We start from the raw sequence: 19,140 nt of genomic DNA, 5'->3' as shown, positions 1-19,140 counted from the left end.
GCTAAAATGATCAGTGTTGAAGTATTTGGAACTAAACATTGTACACGGTCCTCATTTTTGATATGCTGCACTGTGTCCCACAGTGAGGGACCCTAAATTCTGGAGCGTGGGCCCACCTCCATGCCACAATGCTTAAGACAATAGGGCTGTGTCTACACTACAAAAATAACTTTGAAGTCGCGTACTTCGAAGTTGAGCATCTACACACACCCGACTTCAAAGTTAAACTTCGAAGTAGGGCACTACTCCATTCCTGGAAATGGAGAAAGGACGTCGAAGTTGAGCTCCCTACTTGGAAGTTAACTGAAGTAAGGGAAAATGTGTGTAGACTCTCTGCTGGCTACTTCGACGTAGTGCCTAATTTTCAAGTTAACTTTGAATTTAGTTCCTAGTGTTAGTGGCGCCCTATGGCTGTGGCCACTCTTGGCCAAGCCTTCGAAATGGCCATGCTAATGGAGAAATTGAAGAATACTAATGAGGTGCTGAACTGAATGTTCAGCACCTCATTAGCATTTGCATGCTGCTGGCAGCAGCACTCTGAAAGCACCGCTTTTGAACGCACGCAGCTCGGCGCGTCTACACAGGGGTCCTTTTCGAAAGGACCCCACACATTTCAAAATCCTCTTGTTCCTGTCAGCTGAGGGGAATAAGGGAATTTCAAAATGTGCGAGTTCCTTTCAAAAAGGACCCCCATCTAGCCACGTCTAGCTGCGTGCTTTCAAAAGCAGCGCTTTTGAAGTGCTGCAGCCGGAAGCATCTTAATGCTAATGAGGTGCTGAATATTGAATTCAGTGCCTCATTAGTATTCTTCGATTTGGCCATTAGCATGGCCATTTCAAAGTTTTGGCCAAGTGTGGCCACAGCCTAGGAGTTTTAAAAATATTCACCAGAAACAAACAGTGTTATGCATTCAACATATGAAGTATCTTTCAATTACCTACATTCTAACACTTGATCATTACCCCTTTGAAATTTTGATGAAAAAACATTTGCAATCAGATGATTGCAATATGCATATGTTGTTGGGTGCAAACTCAGATTAATGTAGCCAGTGCTCTAGAACCAAAGTCTTTGCTTTTAAATGAATAGTGACTTGGTTTCCTTTGGCTTTGTAACATCAGCATTATTAAAAAAAATTGAATTAATTTTATATCTGGAATATTTTTATCATCTCACTGCAAACCAGGTGGGAAACATTATATAATATCCTTCAGTCCTACCACAGGAACTGAACTTTCTCCTTTTGTGACAAATGTCTTTCACTATGTTCACCACTGAATGGGGTTGGCTCTCTCTGGAGAGGTCACTGCAGAATGGAAGACTGCTATCATTATTCCACTCATTGTACCCAGCAGTCTTTTGCATTCTGGGCTTTGTTTCAAAGACAATTGAACAAAGATAATGATCAGTGTTTCTGTTGCTTGGTGTGAATAGCAACTGTCCCTTTTGCTACCAAGCAGCTAGTGTTATCTGGCTTTAAATGTCAGATGCTCTTCAGTGTGCAGAAAAGAGAAAATGAGATAACATTCAGGGAGACCTAAGTTGGAGCCAAAGTATGTTGTTATGGGATAGGTGTTCACACCTTTTATGAAGGGATTTAAAAGACATCCAAAAAGGGATCTAGGGAACACATTTCTCAGCATAGCCTTTGCTGTTATGTGTTGTGGTTGACTGAGGAAACAATCCCTGAATTTCAGATCTCTCAGGTTAAACAAATACTTCTGTTCATATGCTCATTATATAGCCCTACATCTCTACTTGATTATTGTTGTTGGCTCTTTAAAAAGTGTTCTGGTGGTTATTTAAACACAAAGGAACTAGGGGCGTAAATGCCCATTAAAACAGTTAACTAGTTAAAATAATATTACACTGGTTAACTGTTGGAGGGCTCTGCAGATCAGCTCACTGCCTCTGTGAGGCAAGGGTCCTACCTGCCAGGCATGGCAGGGACTCTCCAGATGGGGTTACCCTGGTCTGGAACACTGCTATGAGCAGAGTCTGGGGTTTGTACAGGTCTGGGGTTTTGTACAGGTCTGATTAACTAGTTACTGTGTAAGCATTCAAATAAGCCAACAAGGAACGTACAGGGCATGTCTGAAGAACAATAATAATGAATCAAAATAACCAGATTATGCTAGATATGGGGCTTGTTGTTTGATTTCCTTCATTTTCATTCATAGCCTCCATCCAAAAAACTCTTTCTTCCCCTCTTTCACCCTTCTTTGGCCACCCACCTTCCCTCATAGCTTGTTTTCTAGAAATAAAATCATATTTGTTGTTCTTCATATTTGTTGCTCTTCTCTGTATTTTTTTTCCTATGAGTCTGTGTATTCCTGAAATTTGGTACTCAGAGTGGGGCACAGTGCTCCAGTTGAGGCCTAATCAGTGCACAATAGAATAGAAAAATTACTTCTTGTGTTTTGCTTACAACTCTCCTGCTAATGCATCCCAGAATGGTGGCCTTTTGAAGCAATGGGCTTAAACTGAGCAAAGCATTCTACATTGGCCCTCAGGAAATACTTCCTGTCAGGGTAGATAAGCACAAGATTAAATTGCTTAGGGAAACTGTGGAGTCTCCATCTTTGGAGATTTTTTTAGAGCAGTTTGGTGAAATACCTTTCACAATGATCTGCGTTAAGTGCAGAGAATTGGACTAGATGACCACTAGGGCTACGTCTACATGTGCATGTTACATCGAAATAGTCTATTTCGATGGATAACGTCTACACGTCCTCCAGGGCTGACAACGTCGACGTTCAACTTCGACGTTGGGCAGCACCACATCGAAATAGGCGCTGCGAGGGAATGTCTACATGCCAAAGTAGCACACATCGAAATAAGGGTGCCAGGCACAGCTGCAGACAGGGTCACAGGGCGGACTCAACAGCAAGCCGCTCCCTTAAAGGGCCCCTCCCAGACACAGTTGCACTAAACAACACAAGATCCACAGAGCCGACAACTGGTTGCAGACCCTGTGCCTGCAGCATGGATCCCCAGCTGCCGCAGCAGCAGCCAGAAGCCCTGGGCTAAGGGCTGCTGCCCACGGTGACCATAGAGCCCCGCAGGGGCTGGAGAGAGAGCATCTCTCAACCCCTCAGCTGATGGCCGCCATGGCGGACCCCGGTATTTCGATGTTGCGGGACGCAGATCGTCTACACGTGCCCTACTTTGACATTCAACTTCGAAGTAGGGCGCTATTCCCACCCCCTCATGGGGTTAGCAACTTTGACGTCTCGCTGCCTAACATCGATTTCAACTTCAAAATAGCGCCCAATATGTGTAGCCGTGACGGGCGCTATTTCGAAGTTAGCGCCGCTACTTCGAAGTAGCGTGCACATGTAGACGCGGCCTAGAGGTCCCTTCCAGTCGTATGATTCTATGACTTTATCACATCTCACAACATTTGGTGTTTTTAATAAAGCCCAAACTACTGAAATCAAATGATTGGACAAGAATCTCTTCTTTCATTGTTCCTAGCCCTCACAGTTGCAAAGAAAAACTTGAAAATGTGAGACGATGCTCAAAACTAGAAGACAGAACTCTAATGGATTTTTAAACTATTTTTGACTATTTCCAGACCTGAAGAAGTGGGTTTGCCCTATGAAAGCTCATCACCTAATATTTTGTTAATCTTTACAGTGCTACATGATTGCTTTCTTGGATTTTTAAGCAATTTCATAATTTTCTGAGGACAATAATAACAAACCAGGGTGGAGAAAAAGGGAGGAGATGTTGCCTTATATATTAAAAACATACATATAGTATATAAACTTGGACTAAGGTTAAGGTGAACATAGGAAACAGACTTGCTGAGAGTCTGTGTAAGGGTAAAAGGAGTGAAACACAAAGGTGATTCATGATGGGTGTCCACTACTGAGTACCTTATCAGGAAGAAAAGGCGGATGAGTTTTTTGTAAAAATAACAAAGCTGTCCAAATCATAAGACATGGCAGTGACAAGGGACTTCAGCTATCCAGACATCTGTTGGAAAAAGAACACAGCAGGGTACAAATTATCCAAAAAAGTTCTTGGAGTGTAAAAAAGTTTTATTTATTTATTTATTTATTTTCAGGAGGTGGATAAAGCTACTGGAGGTGGGGTTTAATGAAATTAAACCTAGAAATTAAACCTACTGTTCTATGTTTGATTTTAACGAAGAGGAGGGAACAGGCTGAGAATTTGAAGGTGGAAGGCAGCTGAGGGGAAGGTGATCATGAAATGATAGAATTCACGATTGCACGGAATAGTAGGGGGAGAATAGCAAAATAAAGACACTGAATTTCAAGAAGACAGACTTTAGCAAACTCAGGGAGTTTGTACATAAGGTCCCATGTGAAGGAAGGAAGACTATGGAGAAAAACCTATTTTCTTCTTATTTGTCAAAATCAGATCTAGGACAACCTCTCCTCTAAATAGCTTTCTCAACTTGAAAAAAGTCTTCAAAACATTTGAAGAATTTGTTGTGTCATTTTTGCCCTGCCGTGTTAGTTTCCCAACACGTGGGTACCATGGCAGGTTATCCTCTGGGCCAACCTTGCCTATGAGGCCAGTTGGTGCCTCCATACCCTGACTATGCTCCCCAACAGAAATGCTGCCTCTATGTGGAACAGGTAGGGCAGCATGGGAAAGGAATAGAATGGGGTGGGGCTGTCGGTGGCGTCAGAGACAGGAAGGAACTGCAGATAGAAAGTATGGAGGGTCCCCTCACTTGCTCTGATCCAGGACCCTATAAAACTTTAATCCACCTCTGTTCAGGTAGTTGAAGGGCCCCATCAAACCTTCTCACCCCTTATACTTACCCAGAAACTCTCCACAAGTCTGTCTCCTATTTCCATCCTAATCTCAGTATAAGGCAATACCTCCTCCCTTTTTTCTCCATATTTCTTTCCTGACCAAGCTGTACCCTTCTATACTAATATCCCAGTCATCGTGAAAGATGGTGGCACCAATAGCTCTACCTTTTCCTGCAGTTGGTAGATAGTCAGGAAAGTTCTGTTCTTAATTGGGACTGGCAACATAATGTTTCAACAAAGATGAGTATTGTATTTATTATTGCTGCATTTAACTACTGTGGTTATAAACAAACCACATGCAATATAGTATAAATTATAAATATTTTAATACCAGCATGTTTAATATAGCTTGCAAAATATGGCGGTATTTGCTATTAAGTTGCAAGAAATGATTTGAAAATATTACCAGTCTTTATCTTACTGCTCAGAATGCAGGTGGATGTAGTCATGGTGAATTTAAATCATATAATAAAGAATATAATGGAGCATATGTTTTTGATTACTGTTATTTTTCTAGACATGTATCTTACAGTACAATACTTGTTTTAATTTTGGGGTCAACCTTAACCATATCTGGCATTGCAAATGTTAGCAATTACATTAGCTCCACATGTTTTGCTAATGCAAGGAGAAAGTCCAGAGAGCAGAGTCTGTATCAAACAGAATGTAAATAATTGAAATGAACAAGTCCAGTCTTAATTTATGTAATCTTCTAAGAACCAAAGTTAACAACCCATGTATGTTGCATCCTTAGTAGCTAGAATTGGATGAGGTTGTACAAGAAGACTAAAGCAATCATTCCAGCATAGCTTATATGAGCTTTATATTAAGTGTAATAAGTGGCAGTGCACTGAAGCAAAAATATTTATCCACCAAACAGTTCAGCAAGTAACTTTAAATCTAGCATCCCACTTGTTCTCTATGCTGAGCTTTAACTATAACTTTATATCTCCAAATTGGATGCAAATCACTTTTCTCAGGTGCTTAAATACGGCCTTACGAGCCTAACTTCTGGCCCTGACTTTTATGCTTTGTATCAACCTAAACCAAACACTTCCTGTTAAACTGCCACTGGCCTCCATTCTCCACCTTTGCAATATTTTACCTTCATTGCAGGTAATGTTACAGATGAGAAGAAATAGTTCCTGTTTAAAAGGCTTTTCATGACTGACCCACATAGAAATCTTGTTAAAATATCCTTTTCTTGAAGGGTTGTTATTTCATAGTCATGTTCATCAACAACAACATACTTTGGATATCCCTCTGAGAACTTGGATTCAATCAGAAGAGACAGGTAGCACAACACCACTTTAGTGGCAGGGACACAGTATACACCAGCAGGCAATAAGTCTCCCCATATGATTTGGAAAATAAGTGCAGTGGTACTCAGTGATTTATTGTGTTGTGTAAGAATAAAGCAATTAGACCAATGTACATGCTTAGTTTATTGCTTTTTCTTTTCCTTTGGACCCTTAATGTCTAAGTTTAAAAATTGAACATGTGCTTTTTAAGTGCTTTAATTTCATTAATTAAAAAGTATCTGTATAAATTGCAACACCTGTCTAGTAAAAGAAACCTTTCAAATGAATGTGAGACCTCTTATTCATCTGAATGACACTTTCACAGGGAAACAGTGGTACATTTATCCTCATAACTCATTTGCTTACAGCCCAATATGTAATTGGGAATTTACTCCTAATAATCTACTCAGCTGTGTTTCGGCTAATAGTACTTAGCCTGTTGTAAGCTGTGGAGTGGAATTGCACTGGCCTCAAGAGTATACGGGAGGCTTGGTGCCTCAGGAGGCGAAATGTTGCTTGAAGCTTCCTTGTGCATGGGAAGTTGACAAATTAAAGCCCCTCAAAGAGTGGCAGCATTATCCCGTCCCTGGTTTCTATGGGGATTAGAGCCACTTGCTCCCTGCCTCTCTATGCTGCTTTGGGACACAACAGTATGAAAGGACAGAGGCTACATTTACACGAGAGAGTTCTGTAGACAAAACTGGGTTTTGCTGACAAAAACTCAAGGAGCATTTACACACAATGGATTTTGTCTACAGAAACTCTCAACAAAAGTGCCGCGTAGATGCTCCAGTGTTCCTTTTGTCAACAGAGTGGGTCAAAAGATCAATCATCTTTTATGTGTAGATGCGATCTGTCAACAGAAGTTTTGTTGGAACATCTATTCCGACAGTAACTTCTGTAGACAGATGCTTCTAGTGCAGGTGTAGCCATAGTGTCCTGGAAGCAGCCCCACTCTCTCTTTTGTGTGCTTGTGATTGGATCTTTGGAGACTCTTCTTTCTTCTTGTCCCCATATTGCACTGTAAGGCTAGCCATACCTAATCCCTATGTCTGAGTCTACATGAAGTTGCACTGCTGGTGGTGTGATGCAAAGGAGGAGTCTCAGAAATGCAAATGACTGCTTGTTTATGTTGATAATTTGCATGGGCACATGTGATTACCCTGCTATTTTCCAGTCATAAGGGGCTGACGACAGAGGGTGTTTTCAGCCGGCAGAGCCACGTCTACATGGCTTGTTTTCTGCTGGCAGGGCAATCTCATGCAACTATGCAAATTAGACATGCAAACTTGCAGCCATTTGCATTTTCAAGACCCCTCCTTTGTATCATGCCACTGACAGCACAGCTCTGTGTAGAAGGAGCTTATATTTTTTAACTGTAGAAAAATATGATTACTTTAATCTGTAACTTTGCCAGAATTTATTTGTCATGGCAGTAAATGAATGTTCCATAGCTGTGCAAACCTGTCATCCTAAATGGCTACATCTACACAAGAGAGTTTTGTAGACAGAACGAGGGTTTTATAGACAAACTTGCAAAATGTCTACACACAAAATAGGTTTTGTCGACAAAAAAGCTCTTTTGACGATCCGGGGATCTTTTTGTCAGCAGAGCGGATCAAAAAATTGACCAATGTTATGTGTAGACAGGATCTGTTGATAGAATTTTTTTTGGAACATTTCTTCTGACAGTAACATATGTGGACAGATGCTTCTAGTATAGACCTAGCCAATGAGTCCCAACACACATTTGAAAACACTGCTTCTTTATGGCTAGGTCTACACTAGAAGCATCTGTCTACAGAAGTTACTATTGGACGAGATGTCTGGACACAACTTCAGGTGACAGATCGCATCCACACATAAAAGTGGATCAATCTTTTGATCCCCTCTGTCAACAAAAGGGTGCCACAGAGCATCTACAGAGCTTTTTTATCTACATTTCCGTTGACAAAACGCATTTGGTGTGTAGACACTCCATAGCTGCGTCTACACGTGCACGCTACTTCGAAGTAGCGGCACCAACTTTGACGTTAGGCGGCGAGACGTCGAAGTCGCTAACCTCATGAGGAGATAGGAATAGCGCCCTACTTCGACGTTCAACGTCGAAGTAGGGACCGTGTAGATGATCCGCGTCCCGCAACGTCGAAATTGCCGGGTCCTCCATGGCGGCCATCAGCTGGGGGGTTGAGAGATGCTCTCTCTCCAGCCCCTGCGGGGCTCTATGGTCACCGTGGGCAGCAGCCCTTAGCCCAGGGCTTCTGGCTGCTTCTGCGGCAGCTGGGGATCTATGCTGCAGGCACAGGGTCTGCAACCAGTTGTCAGCTCTGTGTATCTTGTGTTGTTTAGTGCAACTGTGTCTGGGAGGGGCCCTTTAAGGGAGCGGCTTGCTGTTGAGTCCGCCCTGTGACCCTGTCTGCAGCTGTGCCTGGCATCCCTATTTCGATGTGTGCTACTTTGACGTGTAGACGTTCCCTCGCTGCGCCTATTTCGATGTTGGGCTGAGCAACGTCGAAGTTGAACATCGACGTTGCCAGCCCTGGAGGACGTGTAGACGTTATTCATCGAAATAGACTATTTCGATGTCGCTACATCGAAATAAGCTATTTCGATGTTGGCTGCACGTGTAGACGTAGCCCATGAGTTTTGTCTACACAACGCTCTAGTGTAGATGTAGCCTATGTGTATATAGAGACGAAAAAAAGTATTGCACAAATGCATGCCCCATATGCCAAATACACAGTGCTGACAGTTCCGGTGACAGATACTACATTCAAAAAATGTCAGCAGTGCACCCTATAATAATCACTGGAAGATATAATTAACATCATGATGACATTTTCCTACTGTTTTGTAACTGTATTTCTTTATCGGTCTTTCAAAAGCATTGTGGGAGTTTGGATACTTGTCAATGGGATTAGGATTTTCCCAGCACGATTCATGTCATAATGTTTCCACAAAAGCCATAAAATGAGTCTGAGCTATACAAAAACAACAAGAACTCCTGTTGGACACCTTATAGACTAACAGATATTTTGGAGCATAAGCTTTCATGGGCAAACACCTGCTTCATCAGATGCATGAAATGGGTCTTTGCCCACAAAAGCTCATGCTCCAAAATATCTGTTTGTCTATAAAGTGCCACAAGACTGCTTGTTGTTTTTGAAGATGCAGACTAACACAGCCACCTCTCTGATACTGATTTGTACATTAATTTCTTGTTTATAATTCTGTTTTATTACAAGCTTTCAAAAATGAATAATTAGTAACATGCATTTACTATATTAGCTTGTAAATTATACTGCAGTATCTGTTAGATGCTCCCCTTAGGCTATGTCTACACTAGCCAAAAACTTCAAAATGGCCATGCAAATGGTCTTTTTGAAGTTTACTAATGAAGTGCTGAAATACATATTCAGCGCCTCATTAGCATGTGGGTGGCCGCGGCACTTCGAAATTGGTGCGCCTCGCCACAGTGTGGCTCATCCAGACGGGGCTCCTTTTCGAAAGGACCCCACCTACTTTGAAGTCCCCTTATTCCTATGAGCAGATGGGAATAAGGGGACTTTGAAGTAGCCATGGTCCTTTCGAAAAGGAGCCCCGTCTGGACGAGCCGTGCGGTGGCGAGGCGTGTCAATTTCAAAGTGCTGCGGCTGCCCGCATGCTAATGAGGCGCTGAATATGTATTTCAGCGCTTCATTAGTAAACTTTGAAATGGCCATTTGCATGGCCATTTCGAAGTTTTTGGCTAGTGTAGACACAGCCTTAAAGGACATAAAAGGGGATTTAACATATGAAAGCTCTCTTAACAATATCACAAGGTCTTTAACTATTTTATGTTATAAGGAAATAAGATGGTTTTGTAGTCATAGTTTGTTCCTGACAGATTGACCAAATTCCCTACATAATATAGACATGAGATATTCTCTGCACTTCGACACAATTCTTTTGTAGCTTATAGTATGAAATAGAGCTAAGAAATATACTGAAGATCAATTGTATTTTCAAGAGCTTGAGTTTTTTACAACTGATATAATTGTTGACTTTATTATATTATCAATAGAAAATGAATTCTACACCAAAGCAAGTTCTGAAAAGACAAAATGAGGTAGCCAAATATTAAATAGTGGGAACTTGGTAATACTGTCAGTTAAATTGCTACATTGTTTTAAAATAAAAAAAAGTCTTGGAATTTGCACTGCACAGCAGAGTTTAAAGTGATCAAATAATCCCAAGTATCAGAGAGGTAGCCGTGTAAGTCTGTAGCTCCGAGAACAACAAGAAGTCCTCTGGCACCTTATAGACTAACAGATATTTTGGAGCATAAGCTTTCATGGGCAAAGACCCACTTCAAATAATCCCAGTTTACCATTTTTTAAATTATTTTTCACACAAAGTATAGAATTATCAAACTATTCTAAGTGGTAAATTCTTTTTAGTCATTGCACTTTTTACTGTGTCTTATTAGGTGGCTTTCAGAGTTTGCAAATAGAATTATAGGGTGGCCTTCTATATAGAAGGATGGCAACAGAATCTCAATTGCTTTAGTCTCCCTGTTTTGGATGGGAAAAATCTGACCCAAACATTTGGATTAGTGTAAAGGAACATGAAGAAAGCAAAAATACTACCATATATGTTCATCTTTTAATACTGCCTCCATGATATCTGTACTTTAGTGAAAAACAGACTTTTTTTTTAAATTGCTTTTGTATTTTTTCATTGCCAAGTTTTAGCCCAGAGGAAGTTTTTCATGGCGAGTTATAAACCTTTGGAAGAAAAGGTATTGTCAGACCCTTAACTTACATTATCATTAGCCATTACTATATGCTTGTGTGTATGCATGTGTGTGCATAGATAGGTAATGACAGATATTGTACATGATTTTTTTCCCAAGGGGTGACCTTGAAAAATTTCAGCATGAAAATGGCAATAAATGATGCACAGCGCTAAAAGCTGTGAAATGTCAAACAGTATCTACCTTATCATGCCATGCATTTTAATTTGATAGTACATCATCTATACAACTTTCAAAGTCTTACCAGTTACAGTAATGTTATAGTTACATTGAGAATCTGTGAGGGGGTGCGGACGTGCATGCTTATTGGTTGTAGCAGGGAAAGGAAAGAGAATAACGTTTTGTGGCTAAATCAATAGACTGAGAGTCAGGAAATCTGGTTGGCTAACTTTGCCATAGATGGTCCTCTGTGACCTTGGGTAGGTCAGTTAGGCTATGTTTATATGGCACCCTAAACTCGAAATAAGATACGCAATTTGTGCTAGACATCAACAACACCAAATGATTAAATAATGTGCTGTTTCTAAGCATCCCTTACTCCTCCTGCAATGAGGAGTACAGGGATGATGAAATAGTGTGCCTGTTATATTGAAAAATATTTTGAAATAGCAGGTGCATGTCAAAGGCGTGGAGTAGCTATTTTAGGATACTGAGGTATCCTGTGATAGCTCTGTAGTATAGACATAGATCAGGGTACAATGTTCAAAAGTGTCTAAGTGACTTAGGCACTTGTCACTTTAGAAAATGGGACTCAGGCCTCTAAGTGTTTATGGAAAATGTATCTGTAGTCTCTCTGGGGCAGATATTTAAAAGATGTTGTGCCTAACTGATAATCCCACTAGGTATCTATCTGTGGCCACATCTACATGGAGCTGCTCTCCTGGCAGCTCCATGCTAATGAGGAGTCCTGCAATTGCAGATGTCTGCTCATTAGCATAGTTGCACGGGTAATTAGTATTGTTGCATGAGATTTTGCTCTTGGCAGAGGGTGGTGCTGAGTGCCTTTGCAGGCTAAACCAACCTCTGTCACCAGTCCCTTGTCCCTGCAAAACTTAACAAACAAACAAACAAATAAACAAAAAAACCAAAACCCTGCATTAATTCCTGTCTGCTCAATGGCAGAAATAATCCTTTCCTTCTCTCACCATTTGTCTGACATCTATATTTAAATTATAAAATCTTTGTGGCAGGGGTTCTCTTTATTTGTGTACAAAAAACCTGCCAGAACCAAGGCCCAGTTCTCGTAGCTTTTAGGTGCCGCTGTAATATAAATAATAATATCGACCTATAGGTGTTTGATCTGCATTTTTAAAAGTGGTGGTAAATATTTTAGGCATATTGTTCCAGAAAACAACTTATATTTTTCCTAGTTGACCTTGTGGAACTAATAATTTGCTTATTTTCTAAAACAAGGTGCCATTCAGCTGTAATACTTACAGTTGTTGAGAAAGGAAAAAAATCTGGAAAGAAGAGAAGGCTGTGGATTTAAACTTGTAAAGGCTAGAATGAAAAATAAAAATCAGGATCATTTGTTGCTCTCTATGTAGTTAGCTAATAACAGTTGTCTGAAGTAGTAAGAAATGTGCTTTCTGGTATATCTACCTGGACAGGATAAAAAAAATTAAGAAAAGATTGTTTACTAAAACGCTGCTTAACAATGAATATAAACAAGTGAGATTTAAGGCTTTATCTAAGCTTTTGCTTTAGAACATAAGCCCTCAGGCAGCAGATAGGGGCTACGTCTACACGTGAAGCCAACATCGAAATAGCTTATTTCGATGTAGCAACATCGAAATAGGCTATTTCGATGAATAACGTCTACACGTCCTCCAGGGCTGGCAACGTCGATGTTCAACTTCGACGTTGCACGGCACCACATCGAAATAGGCGCTGCGAGGGTACGTCTACACGCCAAAGTAGCACACATCGAAATAAGGGTGCCAGGCACAGCTGCAGACAGGGTCACAGGGCGGACTCAACAGCAAGCCGCTCCCTTAAAGGGCCCCTCCCAGACACAGTTGCACTAAACAACACAAGATCCACAGAGCTGACAACTGGTTGCAGACCCTGTGCCTGCAGCATGGATCCCCAGCTGCCGCAGCAGCAGCCAGAAGCCCTGGGCTAAGGGCTGCTGCCCACGGTGACCATAGAGCCCCGCAGGGGCTGGAGAGAGAGCATCTCTCAACCCCCCAGCTGATGGCCGCCATGGAGGACCCGGCAATTTCGACGTTGCGGGACGCGGATCGTCTACACGGTCCCTACTTCGACGTTGAACGTTGAAGTAGGGCGCTATTCCGATCCCCTCATGAGGTTAGCGACTTCGACGTCTCGCTGCCTAACGTCGAAGTTAACTTCGAAATAGCGCCCGACGCGTGTAGCCGCGACGGGAGCTATTTCGAAGTTAGTGCCGCTACTTCGAAGTAGCGTGTACGTGTAGACACAGCTAGGGTGTGTTTGGTGCTTCCAATAGCGACTGGGGTCTTTCACTTTGCTTTTACAGCCTCGCAGAGGTGGACAGTGTTAGATGTTCTCTCTGTTGCTAAGCTGATATCAAGAAGCACAGACACTGAAAGAACAGTTGTATTAGTTTAAACCAATTCCATTATGTCACTGTCCTGAGCAGTGTTGATGAAAACTAAGGAGATTAAAGTCACCATAATCTGGGAGTCTTTGTGTCTTGAAAGTTTAAGTTACTGTAAACTCTTCAAAATCTTTGGTTTGAGGACAAGTTTGAAATAAAAATAATTTGAATTAGCTCAAGTTTTAAATCAAATTCTTGCCTACCCCTTTGTACGATAAACCCCTTTATAAATGCTTCCGAATGAGAAGAAATTTGCTTATATTGTTAGCCAAAGTGGCATCAAAAGAGCTGCATACCACTTTTGGTTATTTAATGTGCCATTTCATCGGCTTTGTGATCTGAAAGGTTTCCCCTCAAGCACCCAACTTGCTTAGTCCTTTAGACTGTTCTAGATTCTCCAACATACCTTCCCAGGGCTTTAGCAGCTCCCCTCTTCGGAAGCAACTCCTGCCCTTACTGTGATACTGCTTCCTTGGGTCCCCACTGCAGACCTTTGGCTTCACTGGGCCTTCCCATTGCTGTGCTGGCTGCTTCTGGTTGTCCATTCCAGAAAAGGTATAGACTCCTATGCAGAGATTTGCTCACAGACAACAAAAAACAAAACAAAACAAAACAGCACAACAGCAACATCACACAACCAAAACAACATCCTGATTTCTCCCATGCTTGCTGCTGTATAAAAACAAAAAAGCAGTCAAGTAGCACTTTTGTTTTGATAGTATATAGACTAGCACGGCTCCCTCTCTGTTGCTGCTGTACGAAAGAGTTAAAACTTCCTTGTCTCCTTCTTGCTTCCGCTGTCCCCCTTCCACTGCCCCCTGGGGCTGTGGCCACACTAGCCCCCTCCTTTTGGAAGGGGCATGGCAATGAGGCACTTCAGAAGATGCTAATGAGGTGGTGCCATGAATGTGCGGTGCCTCATTAGTATAATGGTGGCTGCACATGCTTCAAATGTGCTGCTTTTGGAATGCACACTGCCTGTGTAGATGGGGGCCTTTCAAATCATAGAATCATAGGGCTGGAAGAGACCTCAGGAGGTCATCTAGTCCAGCCCCCTGCTTCAAGCAGGATCAACCCCTACTTAGTCATCCCAGCCAGAACCTTGTCCAGCGGGGACTTAAAAACCTTGAGGGATGGAGAATCTACCACCTCTCTAGGCAACTCATTCCAGAGCTTCACCACCCTGCTGGTGAAGAAGTTTTTCCTAGTATATAACCTGCACCTCTCCCTCTTCAGCTTCAGACCATTACTCCTTCTTCTGCCATCTGACACCACAGAGAACAGTTTCTTACCCTCCTTTTTAGAGCTCCCCTTCAGGAAGTTGAAGGCTGCTATTAAATCACCCCTAAGTCTTCTCTTCTGTAAACTAAACAAACCCAAATCCCTCAGCCTATCCTCATAGGTCTCGTGCTCCAGCCCTTTAATCATTTTTGTTGCCCTCTGCTGAACCTGCTCCATTACATCCACATCCTTTTTATACTGGGGGGCCCAAAACTGGACACCATATTCCAGATGTGGCCTCACCAGTGCTGAATAGAGGGGAACATCTACTTCTCTAGGTCTGCTCGAAATGCTCCTCCTAATGCACCCTAGTATGCTGTTAGCCTTCTTGGCTACAAGGGCACATTGTTTACTCATATCCACCCTGTCACCCACCATAACCCATAGCTCCCTTTCTGTTGTACTGCTTCTGAGCCAGTTGGTTCCCAGCCTATAACAATGCTTGGGATTCTTCCGCCCCAGGTGCAGGACGCTACACTTCTCCTTATTGAACCGCATCAGATTTCTTTTGGCCAAGTTCTCCAATTTGGCCAAGTCCTCCAATTTATCCAAGTCACTCTGGATTCTCTCTCTACCCTCCGATGTATCTTCCTCTTCCCCTAGTTTTGTGTCATCCGCAGACTTGCTGAGGGTGCAATCCAGTCCCTCATCTAGGTCATTAATAAAGATGTTGAACAACATCAGCCCCAGAACTGAACCTTGCAGCATTCCTCTTGAAACAGACTGCCATCCAGATATTCAGCCATTGACCTTCGTTCTGGCAGGTTTTTTTACACAAATAAATAAACCTGTTGGGCCCGATTGTCAAGCCAGCTTTCTATCAGTCTTATAGTCCAAGGATCCAATCCATATTTCCTTAACTTACGGACAAGAATGTTGTGGGAGACTGTATCAAAAGCCTTGCTGAAGTCAAGGTATATCACATCCACTGACTTCCCCATGTCCACAGAGCCTGTTACCTTGTCATAGAAGCTAAGATTGTTCAGGCATGACTTGCCCCTGGTGAATCCATGTTGACTACTTTTGATCACTTTCTGCTCTTCCAAGTGCTCCAAAATGGATTCCTTGAGGATTCCCTCTATTATTTTCCCAGGGACTGAGGTAAGGCTGACTGGTCTATAGTTCCCTGGATTGTCTTTCTTTCCTTTTTTAAAGATGGGCACTACATTTGCCTTTTTCCAGTCATGCAGTATCTCTCCTGATCTCCAAGGGTCTTCAAAGATAATGGCCAAAGGTTCAGCAATGTCATTTGCCAATTCCCTCAGTACCCACGGATTTGTATACATCTAGTTTTTCTAGATGGCTCAGAACTTGTTCCTTTCCGACAGATGGCTGCCCTCCACCTTCCCATACTGCATTGTCTAGAACAGTTGTATAGGAGTTGACTTTGTCCTTGAAGACTGAGGCAAAAAAAGCATTGAGTACTTCAGCTTTGCCTACACCATCTGTCATTAGGTTACATCTCTCATCCAGTAATGGACCCTCACCTTCTCTGATAACCCGTTTATTGTTAACATGCTGTAGAAACCCTTCTTGCTACTCTTCACATCCTTTGCCAGCTGCAGTTCCAATTGTGCTTTCACTTTCCTGATTACTCCCCGGCATTCTGCAGCCATATGTTTATACTCCTGCTTAGTCAACTGTCCACATTTCCATTTCTTGTACATATCCTTTTTGAGTTTAAGCTGACTAAGGATTTCCTGTTAAGCCAAGCTGATTGCCTACCATGTTTGTATTTCTTACTATGCATCAGGACTGTTTGTTCCTGTGCCTTCAAGAAGACTTCTTTAAAATACTGCCAGTTCTCTTGAACTCTTTTCCCCTTCATCTTCGTTTCCCAAGGAATCCTGCTCATCAGTTCTCTCAGGGAGTTGAAGTTTGCTCTTTTGAAATCAAGTGTCTGTATGTTACTGCTCACCCTTCTTCCTTTTGTCCAGATCCTGACATCTACGATCTCATGGTCACTGCAGCTCAGGGTTCCACCCACTTCTATTTCTCTTACTAGTTCTTCTCTGTTTGTGAGCAGCAGGTCAAGTTGCACACAGCCCCTGTTCGGTTCCTTCAGCACTTGTACCAAGAAGTTATACCCAAAACCAAATGGGAATAAGGGGGTTTTGAAATCAGGGGGTCCTTTCGAAAGGGCCCCCTGCTACACAAGTGGCGTGTGTTCCAAAAGCAGCACTTTCAAATTGCGCGCAACTGCCATTGTGCTACTGAGGCACGGCATATTAATGAAACCACCTCATTAGCATCTGCTGACATCCCTCATTACCATGCCTCTTCTGAAAGGAGGGGGCCAGTGTAGATGCAGCTTTTGGGAAGAAGGGGCTTTTGAAATTGGGGTCGGCTTAAAGGCCCTGGCTACGCTGGTGGCCTGCATTTCGAAAATGGCACTTTTGACGTGTATGTGGCTGCCATTATGATAAGGAGGTGATTCATATTTGTGGCAGTGCCTCGTTAGCATCTGCCAAATTGCCTCATTGCCAGCTCCCTCTGAAAGGAGAGGGCTAGTTTGGCTACATCCTGGTTGTTTCAAATGCTGACCTCAACCTCCCTGACTGCAGCTTCCACCCTGCTTTTACAGCCCTTCCTAGTACGTTGGGTGAGGGAGAGGTTAGCTCCTTCTCTTCCCCCTCTCCCTTTCCTGTTTGAACCTGAAGCCACACTGTGTCATGACTGCCTAAGCTGCCAAGCAGTTTCACTTGCTAACCTCCCCTGTGTGCTGTTCATACTCTCCCTCTGCCTGCCTTTCCCCATGCCTGGGGTGGGGTGGGTTCTTTCAGACCTGTCATGTTCCTGGGGAGAGTGAGTTAGTACTGCAAGGCAGACTATTGTCCACCTCTTTGCAGCATTCTCTGACCTCATCCTGTGCCTGCCACGCCCCCCCCCGCCCCCGCCACAAAGCAGAGTCATCTTTCTCTGGCAGGCCCAGACAGCCCCTCCCACACTTAATTGGAGGGCAGTCCTTGGTGGTGATAATCTCCATATTCATAAGCGCAGTAGAATACTGCTTCTGATGCAGAGACAATGGTGGGCAGAGGGGAGGGAATAAAAACCCATCATTACTAATTTAGACTTACTATTGAAGATTCCCAGTGCTACTGCTCTTTCTCACTGTAGGTGAATTCACTCTGCAATATAACCACCTCCTCTGGAGCAATAGCAGAGTGAAATTGTTATTTGTCTCTTAGCCTCTTGATTGCTGACATTCTAGGGCAATTTCATTTGCCAACCCAAAATCATTGAAGAAATGGGGGATGGAGGCGATTGTTCCGTTTCATCTTACCACGACCAAATAATGTGTGTATCAGTTTCATTAGACTCATTCAGACATAGATTCCCATAATATGAATCAATTTTAGATAAATATTTAAAGTAAGAGTAACTTTTCATGTAACTGATGCTCCAGTTTAAAGTTTGTCCCTTTTTCCTTCCGGACTTATACCTGTATGAAAGGCCATGAATTAGAAGCTACCTAATATTCTTGGCTGTCACACACCTTCACTGTATCCCTCTGACATTATAATTTTGAATCACATAAAATATTCCACTCAAAATGTTGTTTCAATATATTTGTATAACAAAACAAAACAAACAAAAAACCCATTTGATTCCCAAGTGAAATTCTAAAGAAGCCAAGCATAAAAAAATTATTTGTTTGCCCATCATGAGCTTTTCTTTATGCATGGTATATCAGTGATCTGTTTGGTGTGTTTCTGAAGTGCACATTATCTCAAGTGCACTTTAAAAATTTCATAACTTTTTAATGAACCCTCCATAAAAGATTATCCTGGTAATAGCATTTTCTGTCTGTTTAGGGTAGCAGTGGGAATTGTTTATTTTTTTTCTTGGATAATCTCTTTTTTCATGTTTGTTCTTGTGGAACCAAAGTTATTGTTAAAACAACATATATACTGGGAAGATTCTAATCTTTCTCGCATTATCTTTAAGTACTAAACCCTAAAACTCAGAATCAAAATACCAACTATTGCTTACAAAAATTTCAAATGGGGCAAAACATTTGAACAAAATTTTAAATGGTCAGTAATCCTTATTTTACATTGCCACTGGCATCTTTAATTATAGAATGTTCTTGTGATAATACTATGGATACGACAATTAATTCCAGTGAAACCTTTTTTAATGTAACAATTAATTAATGAACTAATATTGCAAGCTACTACTGCTTTTTGGCTTTGTGCTTCATTTAGCCTCCTCTTTATGTTTCCCATTGATGCCAGGTTACAACAGCTCAGCATGAATGTTATGAAAAGTTTTCGATGACTGAAATGTACATCGTGTACCTCTTTTGCTATTTTGCTTAATTACCAAGTAATTTGGTTTTTTTTATATGATTGCTAGAATTTTTTCCAAGTCTATTTGTATTTA

General features: G+C 42.0%; 1 protein-coding gene across 2 annotated transcripts in view; it reads left to right on the top strand.

The window, feature by feature from the left end:
* Positions 1–19,140, top strand: part of CCSER1 (coiled-coil serine rich protein 1) — a 1,054,165-nt gene that overhangs the window by 400,930 nt on the left and 634,095 nt on the right. The window lies entirely within an intron of this gene.

The sequence above is a fragment of the Carettochelys insculpta genome, chromosome 4 (assembly GCF_033958435.1).
Source record: "Carettochelys insculpta isolate YL-2023 chromosome 4, ASM3395843v1, whole genome shotgun sequence".
NCBI classification, from domain to species: Eukaryota; Metazoa; Chordata; order Testudines; family Carettochelyidae; genus Carettochelys; species Carettochelys insculpta.
The sequence above is the reverse complement of the archived record's forward strand: the minus strand, read 5'-3'. Positions and strand labels throughout refer to the sequence as shown.